At 32.1% G+C, this 12,671-nt stretch overlaps 6 non-coding genes across 6 annotated transcripts; 3 read left to right on the forward strand and 3 right to left on the reverse strand.

Annotated features, from left to right (window-relative positions):
- Positions 1 to 3,901: 3,901 nt before the first annotated feature.
- TRNAK-CUU (transfer RNA lysine (anticodon CUU)) lies at positions 3,902 to 3,974 on the forward strand. The gene has a single exon. It is a non-coding gene; the product is annotated as a tRNA-Lys (tRNA).
- A 927-nt stretch (positions 3,975 to 4,901) lies between these two features.
- On the reverse strand, positions 4,902 to 4,974 carry TRNAK-CUU (transfer RNA lysine (anticodon CUU)). The gene has a single exon. It is a non-coding gene; the product is annotated as a tRNA-Lys (tRNA).
- Positions 4,975 to 5,962: 988 nt separating this feature from the next.
- On the forward strand, positions 5,963 to 6,035 carry TRNAK-CUU (transfer RNA lysine (anticodon CUU)). Its single transcript has one exon. It is a non-coding gene; the product is annotated as a tRNA-Lys (tRNA).
- Positions 6,036 to 7,167: 1,132 nt separating this feature from the next.
- Positions 7,168 to 7,240, forward strand: TRNAK-CUU (transfer RNA lysine (anticodon CUU)). The gene has a single exon. It is a non-coding gene; the product is annotated as a tRNA-Lys (tRNA).
- A 2,177-nt stretch (positions 7,241 to 9,417) lies between these two features.
- On the reverse strand, positions 9,418 to 9,490 carry TRNAK-CUU (transfer RNA lysine (anticodon CUU)). Its single transcript has one exon. It is a non-coding gene; the product is annotated as a tRNA-Lys (tRNA).
- Positions 9,491 to 10,248: 758 nt separating this feature from the next.
- On the reverse strand, positions 10,249 to 10,321 carry TRNAV-AAC (transfer RNA valine (anticodon AAC)). The gene has a single exon. It is a non-coding gene; the product is annotated as a tRNA-Val (tRNA).
- Between the last annotated feature and the right edge of the window lie 2,350 nt (positions 10,322 to 12,671).

Consider the following 12,671-nt stretch of genomic DNA (forward strand, 5'->3'; position numbering starts at 1 on the left):
TTTAAATCCTAAATCTAATATATCTTCTAATTTTAATTTTGGCTTAAATTTTCCTTTCCTACTATTAAACTAAAAGCAATGAAAACAACGAATAAAATTATTATATTTTTTCTTAAAAAAAAAAATAGTATATATATATCGTGAATCAATGTATACTAATCATTATCTAACACAGTTTTATGCATTAATAGCATTTAGATGTGGTCAACTAACTATGAGAAAGTATTAGAGGTCAGGGAGCTCGGTTCATCTAAATGTGACCTTGCCTCAAGGTCGTGGGCAACTTTACCAATCAACACAAAAACTGAGTTTGGGCTGGGGGGTGCAGAGGGGAGGGGGCGGTTAAAGTTAGTAAGTGCGGAGAACAGCTGATTAGGAAAAGTTGTCGGGGTCACCGCCCGGGCTCCCAAGTTATGGTCCAGCCCCGTCAGGTAAGTCCGGTTGATCAGAGTTTTCAAGACGAAGGTGCGAAAATAACAGATTTGGAAGATCGATTTATTTTTAAGTCAAAAGGAATAATCATCTCATGTTCACACTAATCATAATATTTCACAACACTCCAGACCCCTTATCATTGATGCAATAAAAATAAAAAAGATCTAGAATCTGTGGTTATGAGATAAGAGCAGATATTTTTAAATAAATACTGACATTATTATATATCGACATAAGAATGTGGATACGTAATAGAAATGTATCCCTTTCTTAAAAGAAAAATTTCACGTGATCTATAAATAAGAAGAGTTCATCTTGAAGACGTAAGGTAAGAATCTCGTGGAACTTCACAAATGAAACCTAGAAGCTTTATAGGCTTCGGATAACTATGAAAAGTCTCTCTAGAATAAGCTTGTTATAGAGAAAGTGTTATTGGTTTTAACATGGATTACTAGATCACCTTCATTCTTCCATCTGACTTAGTTATGGTTAATAATAATTTCAATATTGTTTTAATTATATAATCTACCTATATCGGGGTGGAGTATAATCGTTTTTGTTGGTCCCCTGAACCTCCTCATTACTACTGTACTGCTGATAGTAGTAAAGAGGATACTGAGCATATACACTGCCGCCAAAAGGCAGCCTATCATTAAAGCGACATTCTGAGCTTTATAAATTTCAAAGTCTATCAAGAAGAAAAACAAATCATAGATCATCAACTGCCACCTTGAAAATACTATTTTGTAATGCCAGTGGACTTACTGATGCAAAGTCTTGCAGCATATTAAAAGGAATGATGTTGAAATATGAGTTCCAACATGAGAGCTATCAGAACTACGTCCTTCCCAGCGACCGCTGGTGCTCATCAGAGATTTTGATAGCAGTAAAATCAAACCTAACGGTACAGTTCTCAATAAGGGAAAAGATGCGGGACTTTGACAAACTCAAAGCGATGAAACCATCAAAGGTTTGAAAAGGTAGTTCTAACCTACGTCTCTGTTATATGTACATCCCTCCTCTTAATAACCCTTCTCTCACGTTGCTCAAAGATACATAGGATCGCCACTCAATTTCGCCAGCCCACCAATGTCTATCAGATGGTATTACAGCTACACGGGATCTGTGGGAAGAACTTGGGAAAATGTTATTGAAAAAAGTCTGGTTGAGTTCATGACTGTTTCAGATGGAAAACCTACCTTTCTCTCATATACTGGTCAAGATTCAAGCCAGATGCAGTCTAAGTTCACTCATCAATTATCTCAATTGTGTATTTGTCTGTTTACCTACCACCTGGAGTATGGCACATAAGGAAAGATATAATTATGGTAAAAAATGTTGACTTTAAAAGTTTTCTCGCGCAATTCGACTTTCACAAGGACGAGAGTAAAGCACATAGTTTACTTATCGATTGAACAACGGTCCTTCCCCACGGAAAAATCCGATCAAGAAAGGTGAAGCTAGTTTAAACTCTGACTGGGAACCTACACGTTTCCTATCCAAACACTTTCCAGCAGCAACCAACAGACAAAAACTAAGGACAAGAAAACAACTGAGATCACAACGTGTTCATGAGAGGGGGAGCATGAGCCATAATTACTGAGGGCATCTCTGCTAAGCGTACAATTACTACTCAACCTAATACAGCGGAAGCACTTCCCTTACAGCTGGAGAAATGTCAAGTTCTACCGATTCTTAAGAAAGGCAAAGCTGCAGATAACCCATCAAGCTACCAGCTAATTATACTTATGAGTGTATTTTCAAAGATATAAGAGAGTAGGTAGGAACCTACAACAGTTCATGGACCAATATAGCCTTGCCCGTCAAACAGGCAGAGTTTAGAAAGACTAGTGGCACCACGGTGCATTTTTTACGATTGACTCAGCAAATTATGGTATTTATTACAAGCAGTGTACCCTAGCTGTATTTGTGGACTTAAGGACAGCTTCTGACAGAGTTGATCGAAAGTTGCTGGTGCAGAAACTAACTATTAAGAGATTAAGAGGCCGACTGCTTGCTTCACTTGTTGTTATTGTTTCTTGCACATAGATTAAGGCCGATTAAACTGCGAAAAGATGCTAAATCAATTCGTCCGAATTTGCAAAAACGCACGAACGATCCGAACATGTGGCTGAATGGGGGACCGCGTCTACTAAGCCCGTATTGTTCGTTGGTTTTCGTCCGAACAGGTGCGAGTGCGAACCGATCCCTTTTTGCTGGGATTTAGTCGCAAAAAAGTGCGAAAATGAGAGTGACAAGTGGGGCATGAAAAAATAATTTCAATAAAAAACTTCAATAATTTATCATTTTGTATTTGAAAATAAATGGTAGTTATCCTCAATTTTAAGATCATGCCGCAAACGATAAAATTCATGGAGCTCATTTCTTTTTGAGTAAATGTGATTCACCCACATTTTCCGTCTTGGTCGATATCGCATCTGCCTGATACGTCGGGGAATCAAAGGTGATAATTCCAAAACGAAAATCTCTTCAATAGAAAACCGTTCCGAAGAGCCACCTCGTCTACTCCGAATCCGGACGAATTCGCCCGATTCCGCACGAACGGCGTTCGCACGGATTCATTTCTTCACAATCCTCAGCTTTCCGTTCGCAGTGGTCATTCGCAGACTGCGTTATCAGAACGAAGCCTCATCTTTTATGATATGCTAATAAAAGAGAATTGAACAAGGGCCGTTACTGTCATAGACCACAGCCTGCCATTGTCAGCCTTTGCAACGATAGTGGCTTCACAATAAGGAGGCAACCATGGCTCTACAATGGATCTCCTGACACGTAGGAATCTGAGGAAATGAACGGGTCGACGCCTTAGTCAAAGAAGGATAGTTGCCCATGCCATGAATGTTGTGTAAAGTGCGAACCCAACTATTTTTCAATCAGTAGTAAACAAAAAAAAATATATTCAATACAATGAAAATATTTACTTGAATAATTAAAATAATTTGAATAATATATTTAATTGTATTAAACGAATATTTTTTTTTCTTTCTTCTCTAGGTAGCACACTACAGCCCGGGGTGGTATGGTTTTCCTGACATTGCACCAATTCTCTCTGAATAGCGCCTTCCATCTCCAATTCGTCTCACCAAACCCTGCCAAGTCTATTTCAACACCATGGATCCAACATCTCCGAGGTTGTCTTCTTTTTCTGGTGCCATAGAATGTCCCACCCAGAATGTAGAGATCCGATATTACTCTCGTCATAAGCCTACCACCGTATTTTGATTTTATTTGTTTAATATAAAATAACGATTCTTTGTCACTAAAAAACTGAAAAGTTATACTTGCAAAGGTAGTTTGAGGATCCACCCAAGTCATAAATTTAAATCAAATAAGACAGCTATACTCACTCGAAACAAATGGGGTCCTATATTGTCCATCTTGTCCTCTAATAAACGAAAATAAGTTATAGACATTTTCCTGGAACTAGAATTTGTACTTTCCCATAGCCCGGCTAGCTCAGTCGGTAGAGCATGAGACTCTTAATCTCAGGGTCGTGGGTTCGAGCCCCACGTTGGGCGTGCATTGTTTTGTTTCAAAAATATTTCAAAAGTTCTGGTTATAAGTAACATTATTTCTTTTTTTTTTTTTTTAATTTTAATTTATATTTTCTAAATCAATTCTCATTATTCATTTGTTTTGTAATTGGTAACAATTTAAAAAAAATATATATAAAATACGTTGGAAAGGTTTTATGAGAGTATTACAAGATGATGAATTTTTTTCTTAATTTTACCTCTAATCATGACCAAAAATCTAACAAGTTTTTTCGGGGACGGAAAACTTTACTTGCTCATGACTCAAAATGTCTACTTTTTTTTTAGTGGAGAAAATGGTCTGGGGTTGCGCTCAACAAAAAACCACAAATATTCAAACTGATTTTTTTCGAAAAGGGAAAACTTCATTTGTTTTCTTTTTTTTTCAGGAAAAATTATACATTCTTCTGCATTATCACTGATGTCATAATTGTTCTAAATAAGGTCATACTTTTGTAGGTTTCCTATTCATCACTACGAAATCTAGACCACGTGGCAAGAAGTTATGGCGTCTTATTGAAAAAAGTGGATTATCTTTTCAAAATGGTTTGTATCAATATGTTTCAGCAAAAGAACACCGAAAAGAAAGTTGCCCTGGACATGCCCATAAACAACCAGCTAGTATTTTCGACTTAGTTTTCTATCTGGCTAGAGTGGTAAGGAAAAATCCTTGTCTTAATAGCTTTTTGTGTTTTTAATATTACCTTTGAAAAATTTAACTTTACCCAACTATTTTCTATATAGATTTAGATTAAAAATGTCATCAATTGTAAACAAAAGTTCTTAAAAAATAGGCAGAGAGAATCGACTTTGAAACAGAAATTAAAAAAAAAAATAATAATATTCTGCATCCCACCCACATGTATTGCAAAACCCAGAACTTTTGAAATATTTTCTAAACAAAATTCTATTCGCCCAACGTGGGGCTCGAACCCACGACCCTGAGATTAAGAGTCTCATGCTCTACCGACTGAGCTAGCCGGGCTACGAAAAAGTGATTGTCCTAGTTTAAAGAAAATAACAACACTCATTTTCATTTATGACGTGCATTAGAAGGTGCTAATTTGGAAGCCTATTCCGTTTTAAAATTAATGTAGTTCTCCTATGGGATTTATCTGGGTTGGTCCCAAAAATACCTGGGTAAGTACACAGAAGAACACTTCTTAGGTACCAAAGAATCCAAATTTCTTTTTTTTTCTATTGAAAGAAACTAAAATTAGATAATATACTTTTGGTGAACGTAATATTTATCAAGAATTTGGTTATTAAAGAAACATGCAGAGAAAGCTTTAAAAAAATTGAAAATAATGTGTTATTATTATGTTTACTATAATTCAAACATAAAAATATAGATAATATAAAAATAGTACTAAAATTACATTGTAAATAAATAGATATCACTAAAAATAAAACAAAATATATATGGATGCTCAAAGAATGTATTATTTCGAGTATATATAGCGGTGGCTAACCTCCGGCCAGCCATAAACGTTTCTCGGGCCATTGAGATTCATCACGCTTTTACAAAATATATGTATTTTTATAGTTATGAATATAAAAAATACATTATTTGTGCATCCATATATATTTTGTTTTAAATTTAGTGATATTTATTTCTTTACAATTACATTTTGCAGTATCTGGGGGTGCAGGATGTTTTTAGGAATTTCTGTTTCAAAGTCGATTCTCAAATTATTTTTTATAATTGATGACATTTTAAATATTAAACTATCCAATTTCAGTTTCTTTCAATAGAAAAAAAAAATTTTTGGATTCTTTGGTACCTAAAAGCTAAAAAGTGTTCTTCTCAGTACTTACCCAGGTAGTTTTGGGACCAACCCAGATAAATTCCATAGGAGAACTACATTAATTTTAAAACGGAATAGGCTTCCAAATTAGCACCTTCTAATAAACGTCATAAATGAAAATGAATGTTGTTATTTTCTTTAAATTAGGACAATCACTTTTTCGTAGCCCGGCTAGCTCAGTCGGTAGAGCATGAGACTCTTAATCTCAGGGTCGTGGGTTCGAGCCCCACGTTGGGCGAATAGAATTTTGTTTAGAAAATATTTCAAAAGTTTTGGGTTTTGCAATTCATGAGGGATGCAGCCAGAATATTATTATATTTTTTTTAATTTCTGTTTCAAAGTCGATTCTCTCTACCTATTTTTTATGAACTTTTGTTTACAATAGATGACAGTTTTTATCTAAAAATAAAATAACTTAGAAATAGAAAAATTAAATTAGAAATAGTTGGGTAAAGTTAAATATTTCAAAAGTAATATTTGAAACACAAAAAGCTATCGAGACAAGGATGTTTGCTTTACTTCTCCAGACAGATAGTAAACTAATTCGAAAATACTAGCTAGTTGTTTAAAGGGATTAAAGGGAAAGCAACTTTCTTTTCGTGTTCTTTTGCTGAAACATATTGATACAAACCATTTTGAAAATATAATCCAATTTTTCCTTTAAGATGTCATTCACATTACTTCTTTCCACGTGTTCGTAGTGATGAATAGGAAATCAACAAAATTATTACCATATTTACAACATGTAAGAAATCGCTGATAATGCTGAAGAATGCATAATTTCTCCTGAAAAATCTGAAGTTTTTCCTTCCTCCAGCCATTCCAAACAAGATATTTCATAATATTTAAATTTGTACATCAAACAAATGAAATTATCACCATAGAAAAGTATAAGTATCGGTCAATCAACAAAAATCAGATGGTCAAAATTTAAATTCATGTTACTCCAACCTCATAAACACATAGGACATAATTAACAACACTAATTATAAATATACCAAATACAAAACAGAAATAACAAACTAGCTACCTGCTACAAAGAACGGTTATGATTTGAAAAACCAAAATAAACCCACATTTACCTATTTCCATTTCACCCCTTTTCAGTTTTGACACAAACCATGAGTTAGTTGTAGTACGGGAATGTAGAACAGACTGTAATAAACAATTTTAAGTAATATTTATAGTTATTAATCTTAAACAATTATATTCTATAGTAGTTTTTTTAATAATTAGTTAAAGACATTTTTTGATCTAAAATTTTTTTTTTTCATTGTATGGCAAGACTATGTAATCACATTATGTATATAGGTAATATTGATAAAAATTACCCCCCCCCCAAAAAAGGCATGACTATTTCAGTACAAGTAGCCCGGCTAGCTCAGTCGGTAGAGCATGAGACTCTTAATCTCAGGGTCGTGGGTTCGAGCCCCACGTTGGGCGTAAATATTTTTGATTGACAAAAGAACATTATGTCAAAATATTTTTTAAAAAATAAGTATTGCTCATTTGATTTATTTTGATCTATTAATATTTGTACATTTAATTATATTAATGATCTCCCTACTTATTTCATTTACAAAAAAAAAAAAAAAGGATAAACTGAGTTAAAAAGGAAAATTGAAATGTTTTATAATTTTTTTAACGAATTTTAATTACTTCCAGCTTAGAATATAAGGCTTCGCACAGTAAAATCTTCCCCGGAATGAATTATATTTACGACATATTGACTGATAAAATACATATAGTAAAAATGTTTGCTAAAATATTTGTCCTCATAGAGCTTTTTTGGTTCAATATTTTTTTTTTAAAGCAACAGTTAACAACGAAAAATCAAGTTAGTCAAATTATTGTGTAAACTATATCTCAGAAATTATGAGACGTACAGATGTCTATTAGCAATTAATTATAAGCTAGTCAAATATTCTATGAAATAGTTTAGAACTAGTATTTTCGTAGTAGTTTTCATTATTCAAATGTTGATTCTTAGTTATTTGGAAATAAATATTGCTTTTTGAAAAACTGTATCTCAAAAACAATTGGACGGAATTTTAGAAAATTCACTCTACCTTAAATAATTTATCATGACGATTTTTAGTGTTGTGTAGTTTTAAGGATGGAGAGCTCCGAATGAAATTTGAGTGATAATTTTAGGTTTTTCTGGAATAAAATATACTCCAGGGGGGATTCACCTTGAATACTTCAATAATTAACTTTTAATAACACTTATCCCTTTATCCCTTTTATAGTCTAGGAAAAAAATGAACCGTTTTTTGAAAGGAAATAACGCAATTTTCTTTTTTACTTACAAGATCTAAAAAATAAAATTTTCGTACATCCTAAACAGCCGCAATTCGTAGTCCCTCTAACAACGGTTGGCAGTGCCATTAATGTTGACTCTCAACTGTATATAATTTTTATTGAAGTAATAAAAAATTCGAGTCAAATAATTGCTCCTTTCTTCTCTTGGACTGTATGTAATAGGTAACGGATAGAACTTTATTTGTTAAAGATTTACAAATTTGTGCAAATCGGACAACTATAGATAACTTTATTTCACTTGTATGTATCTAGCCTAACATAATTGTCTTTTTACATAAATTAGAAGAAGAAGTATAACTGCACAATTTGCCATGATAATTTTGTATAAATTATATTTTGATTAATATCTACCTGTATAAGGGAACTTAGCAAGTTTGAGGCAATATAGATGTACCAAACAGAGAGCTAGAAGGAGACTAATTGGCCGAATGAGGCCCCAGGATGCTGACAAAGAGGAGGTGTAAACAGAAGAGGATCCAGACAAACTAGATGGTAAAAGGATTTACAGGAGGCAGCCTTAGTGGACAACAGGGCAGTAAATCTAGCCACTACTTCACCTCTCAAGTGTCCCCAGTTTGTCTTCCTCTCTCTATCCCGTACTAAATAGGGATAAAGGTTCCACCCACTCAAGTCCTTTGAAATACGATCGCCCTGAGATATCTATTGTTATATCATTATTTTGAATAATATGTTTGTTTAAACATAAATATAAAATAATATTGACACAAATCGATAAATATTTTATGTAAATTCGTTCATGTATACATTTAAAAAAAAATTGCTATCGAAAAATCAAAAGAAATTATATAGTCAAAACTTTACAATTCCACTCTTCAAAATTATATACTTTATTATTTCATATTATATTCTTATTTTTCTTCGATTTTAGTTTTATTATTTTTTTATTTTCATTACATCTTATTTCTTTGTTGTTTTAATTTATGCTATTTTTAATAGTTATAAATTTATAGATCTTTTCTACTGTTGAAATGGTTTCAACGTTTATAAGACTATTATGCTACTTAATACTACATTAGAAATGGAAGTTATTAAAATTCTTTTAAAACATTATCAAGAATATTATTTATGAATCAATTTAGGCAGGCATTCTGAACAGTAGAAGTATAATACAAATTTCCGTTTAAATTTCATTTAAATATTAAATGATCAGAATTAAATAAGTAATGCTAATTTTTTTAAATAATGTTCTTTCGCCAATCAATAAAATGAATAAAAAACTATTTTACTTTTATATTATAACCAGAACTTTTGAAATATTTTTGAAACAAAATATAGCACGCCCAACGTGGGGCTCGAACCCACGACCCTGAGATTAAGAGTCTCATGCTCTACCGACTGAGCTAGCCGGGCTTCTTGAATATACTTTGTCAAGTTTAAAAAAAAAAAAAAATCTAGACCACCTCAACAACAGACCGCAAACCTTTTAGGAATGGTATATTTAAATATTGTTACCAATATACATTATTTTATTAATATTTAATTTTATTTTTAATCTGTTATTATGTTCAGATATTCTGTTACCCTAAAGGCATATATATATCTTAATTAGCGATATAATTATTTACCATTATCATTGACTAGCACTGTACATGATTTTTAAAGAATATAAATCGAATACTAAGTTAACTAAAGTTAAGATTAAAATTAATTAAATTTAGATCAATTCTCTAAAAATAATATATAATTTCACATTTGTAATAATTTTAATGAAATATTTTATTAGAGAATTATAGTCTATTCTTTAAAAATATTTTTGCTCTTATAAAATTATTTTTTTAAAAATATGGATTTGACAAGCCAATTATTACTTGGTATTTACCACTAATAAAAGTATTCTTTAAAAGTTTTTATATTTTTTTATTTGATATACAAGTTATATATACGTATGATTTTTTAACGACAATTGTAGAAACGAATTTAATTTATTAAACAAATAAACACAGATAGGTAAAGAGAGACTACAATTAGAATTAACAATTAAAACAGAATGCCAATGTTCTATTAATTCCTTTTTTACTAGTCTATTAAAAAAATTGTTGCATTGATCCAATAATACCTATGAAACTATAATTGTTACAAATATTATTGAAGATTAAAAAAAAAAATACTGTTTCCGCCCAGGATCGAACTGGGGACCTTCTGCGTGTTAGGCAGATGTGATAACCGCTACACCACGGAAACGAGATGACCACTGGGGGTCTAGTATCGGATTATTCACAATGATTTCACTAATTTAGTTGTTGTTTAATTTATTAATTTATTAGAAGAAGTAACTCTCAATAAACTTTTTAATCCACCATAGTACATTCCTTCAAGGTTTTAATTATAAATTTGGTTGTCTATTAGTCCTTGTACATTGACCACCTTGTAATTTAAGATACGATTGTGGTTATTAAATTTTTTTTATATATAAAGTTTAAAAATACCTTATACCTGTAAAGAATTAGGACAATAAGGAGCGCTCCTGGTGGCCGTAGTAAGAACTTTACACAGTCTTATGCTAACTTCCTGGGGTGGGTTCTCGTTAATTGCATTCATAAAATAGTTATTTTCTTTTTAACTTGTTATTTCTTGATTCCTTATTATTTATATTTGTGATAATTTTCTACATTTTTAGTCAGAAAAGATTATAATTTCAGAATTGCCTTCTACGGAAGAAATTACGAAAAATTTTAGATTATTTAATGTTGGCCCCGACTTCAACTGAAAAGGTACTGTTAAGAGATAATTAATTTTTTTAACGAGCGTGACAAACCTAAGTAAACAATGGTAATCTAAATATGCAGTAATAATTATAGGATAACAACGGATCCTTGCTGATGAGGTTATTCTACTAAGCGCGAAAAGAAATTCCCATAAATCAAAACAACATAAAGCTTTACAAAAAAAAAAAAAACAGATAGAATTTATAAGAAAAATAACGTAGACTTTATCAACTGCTCTTGCAACGGCGACTAGAAGTGCACCGTAACGCCTCTATCATTAACAAGTACTAATTATCTAATTATTCATTCAGAGAAACTGTTAAATAATATCTCGGTTCCATTGGATTACATGATTCTTGCGACTGTAATAGATGAAAATTATAGCAAACAGTAATAATATAGCTATTAAGAACAAATTAGTATCGTGGGTTAGCAATGTAATTTCTAAAACTAAAATAAATATATTAAAAAACATAGCATTGTTCACTACTATATGGTACAGAAAACTAGACAATGAAGGGGAACCGGTATTGTAATGGTCATTAACGTTTTTTATTTAACATAATATAGCAATATTTTAGTACTACTCTACCCAGAAGAAGACACAATATTTACTCATTTTTTGTTTGGATTAAAGCAGTCTCAGACCAATAGAATATAGAAGAAATATATGACTCCACCATGCAAGATACCCGAACACGTGGCATTCCGGTCGCTATGCTAAGTGTTTCTTGACGTTCTCATACAGCCACTAAAAGAGAAGTCTTTTATTACTAGGAACTGGAAGAGACTGGGGTTTGATGTGTTTTGGATGCACAGAAAAACCATAAAGTTTCTATAGTAAGGTCCCTGCTAAGACAAATATGAGACCCTTATACGTACTTACTTATTCACCCTTCTTCGTTCCTCATTCTCTGACGGCAATAACACATATTTTATCTCGTATGATTGCAGTCCACACAGTATAATGAAAGAGTGAATCCGTAATCGATATGGACAAAAATATGCTTGGAAATATTGATTTATTATTGTGTTTACGTTTTGAAGAATTATAATGCATCCTTTTATTCAATACAAAGAAAACATTTAATATTATCCTCCTGTCTTAAATATGTTTGATACCAAGAAATATAAGAAATATTTTAATTAAAAATAAAATTTTTACTGCCGCAACCCATGAAGGGTCAGGGATTCAGTACTTGTAAAGAAGTACTGTTACTAGACAAAGGGTTGTGCAAGGTGATTAGGTGGACATAATGCTCGACCGCCGGATTTTTACCTAGTTAAGGGGGGTACCATTGAGGCTGAATGGACCGCGGAGGGCTCCCGAACCCGCAGGGTTGACTACTATAGTGAAACAGAAAATAATTATCTGACACTGACGAAATCGAACCTGGGTCCTTGGAGTCGGTAGCACAGTGCCTTATCATAGCCACCCACTCCCATAATATTATTATAATTTAAAATTGCACATACAATTAAAATATTAATTAACTAAAATAAATAATGCTGGCTCGCTTCCATCCTGTAAATTTCATGCCACCTTTGTTGGGCTAAAAATACTTCTCGACACCCTTGTCCAAATAAACAAATTATCCGTAGAGCGGTTAAATATGTCGTATTTTAAATATATATATGATATTAATTATAACTTGTTGGAGACTGGTTTTATTATTTAGATAAAATAAATTATACCCAATTAAGCATTTGTTTTTATTCATTTGTTGACGAAAAAAATATTTTGGTTAATCAGATCAAATATACCAATGCAGGAAATCCACAATGACCAATTTGCAAAAAGGAAAAAAACAAAAGGATAGTCCTTT

Source organism: Halyomorpha halys, unplaced genomic scaffold (assembly GCF_000696795.3).
Source record: "Halyomorpha halys isolate HHAL.00 unplaced genomic scaffold, Hhal_1.1 Scaffold194.1, whole genome shotgun sequence".
Lineage (NCBI taxonomy): Eukaryota > Metazoa > Arthropoda > Insecta > Hemiptera > Pentatomidae > Halyomorpha > Halyomorpha halys.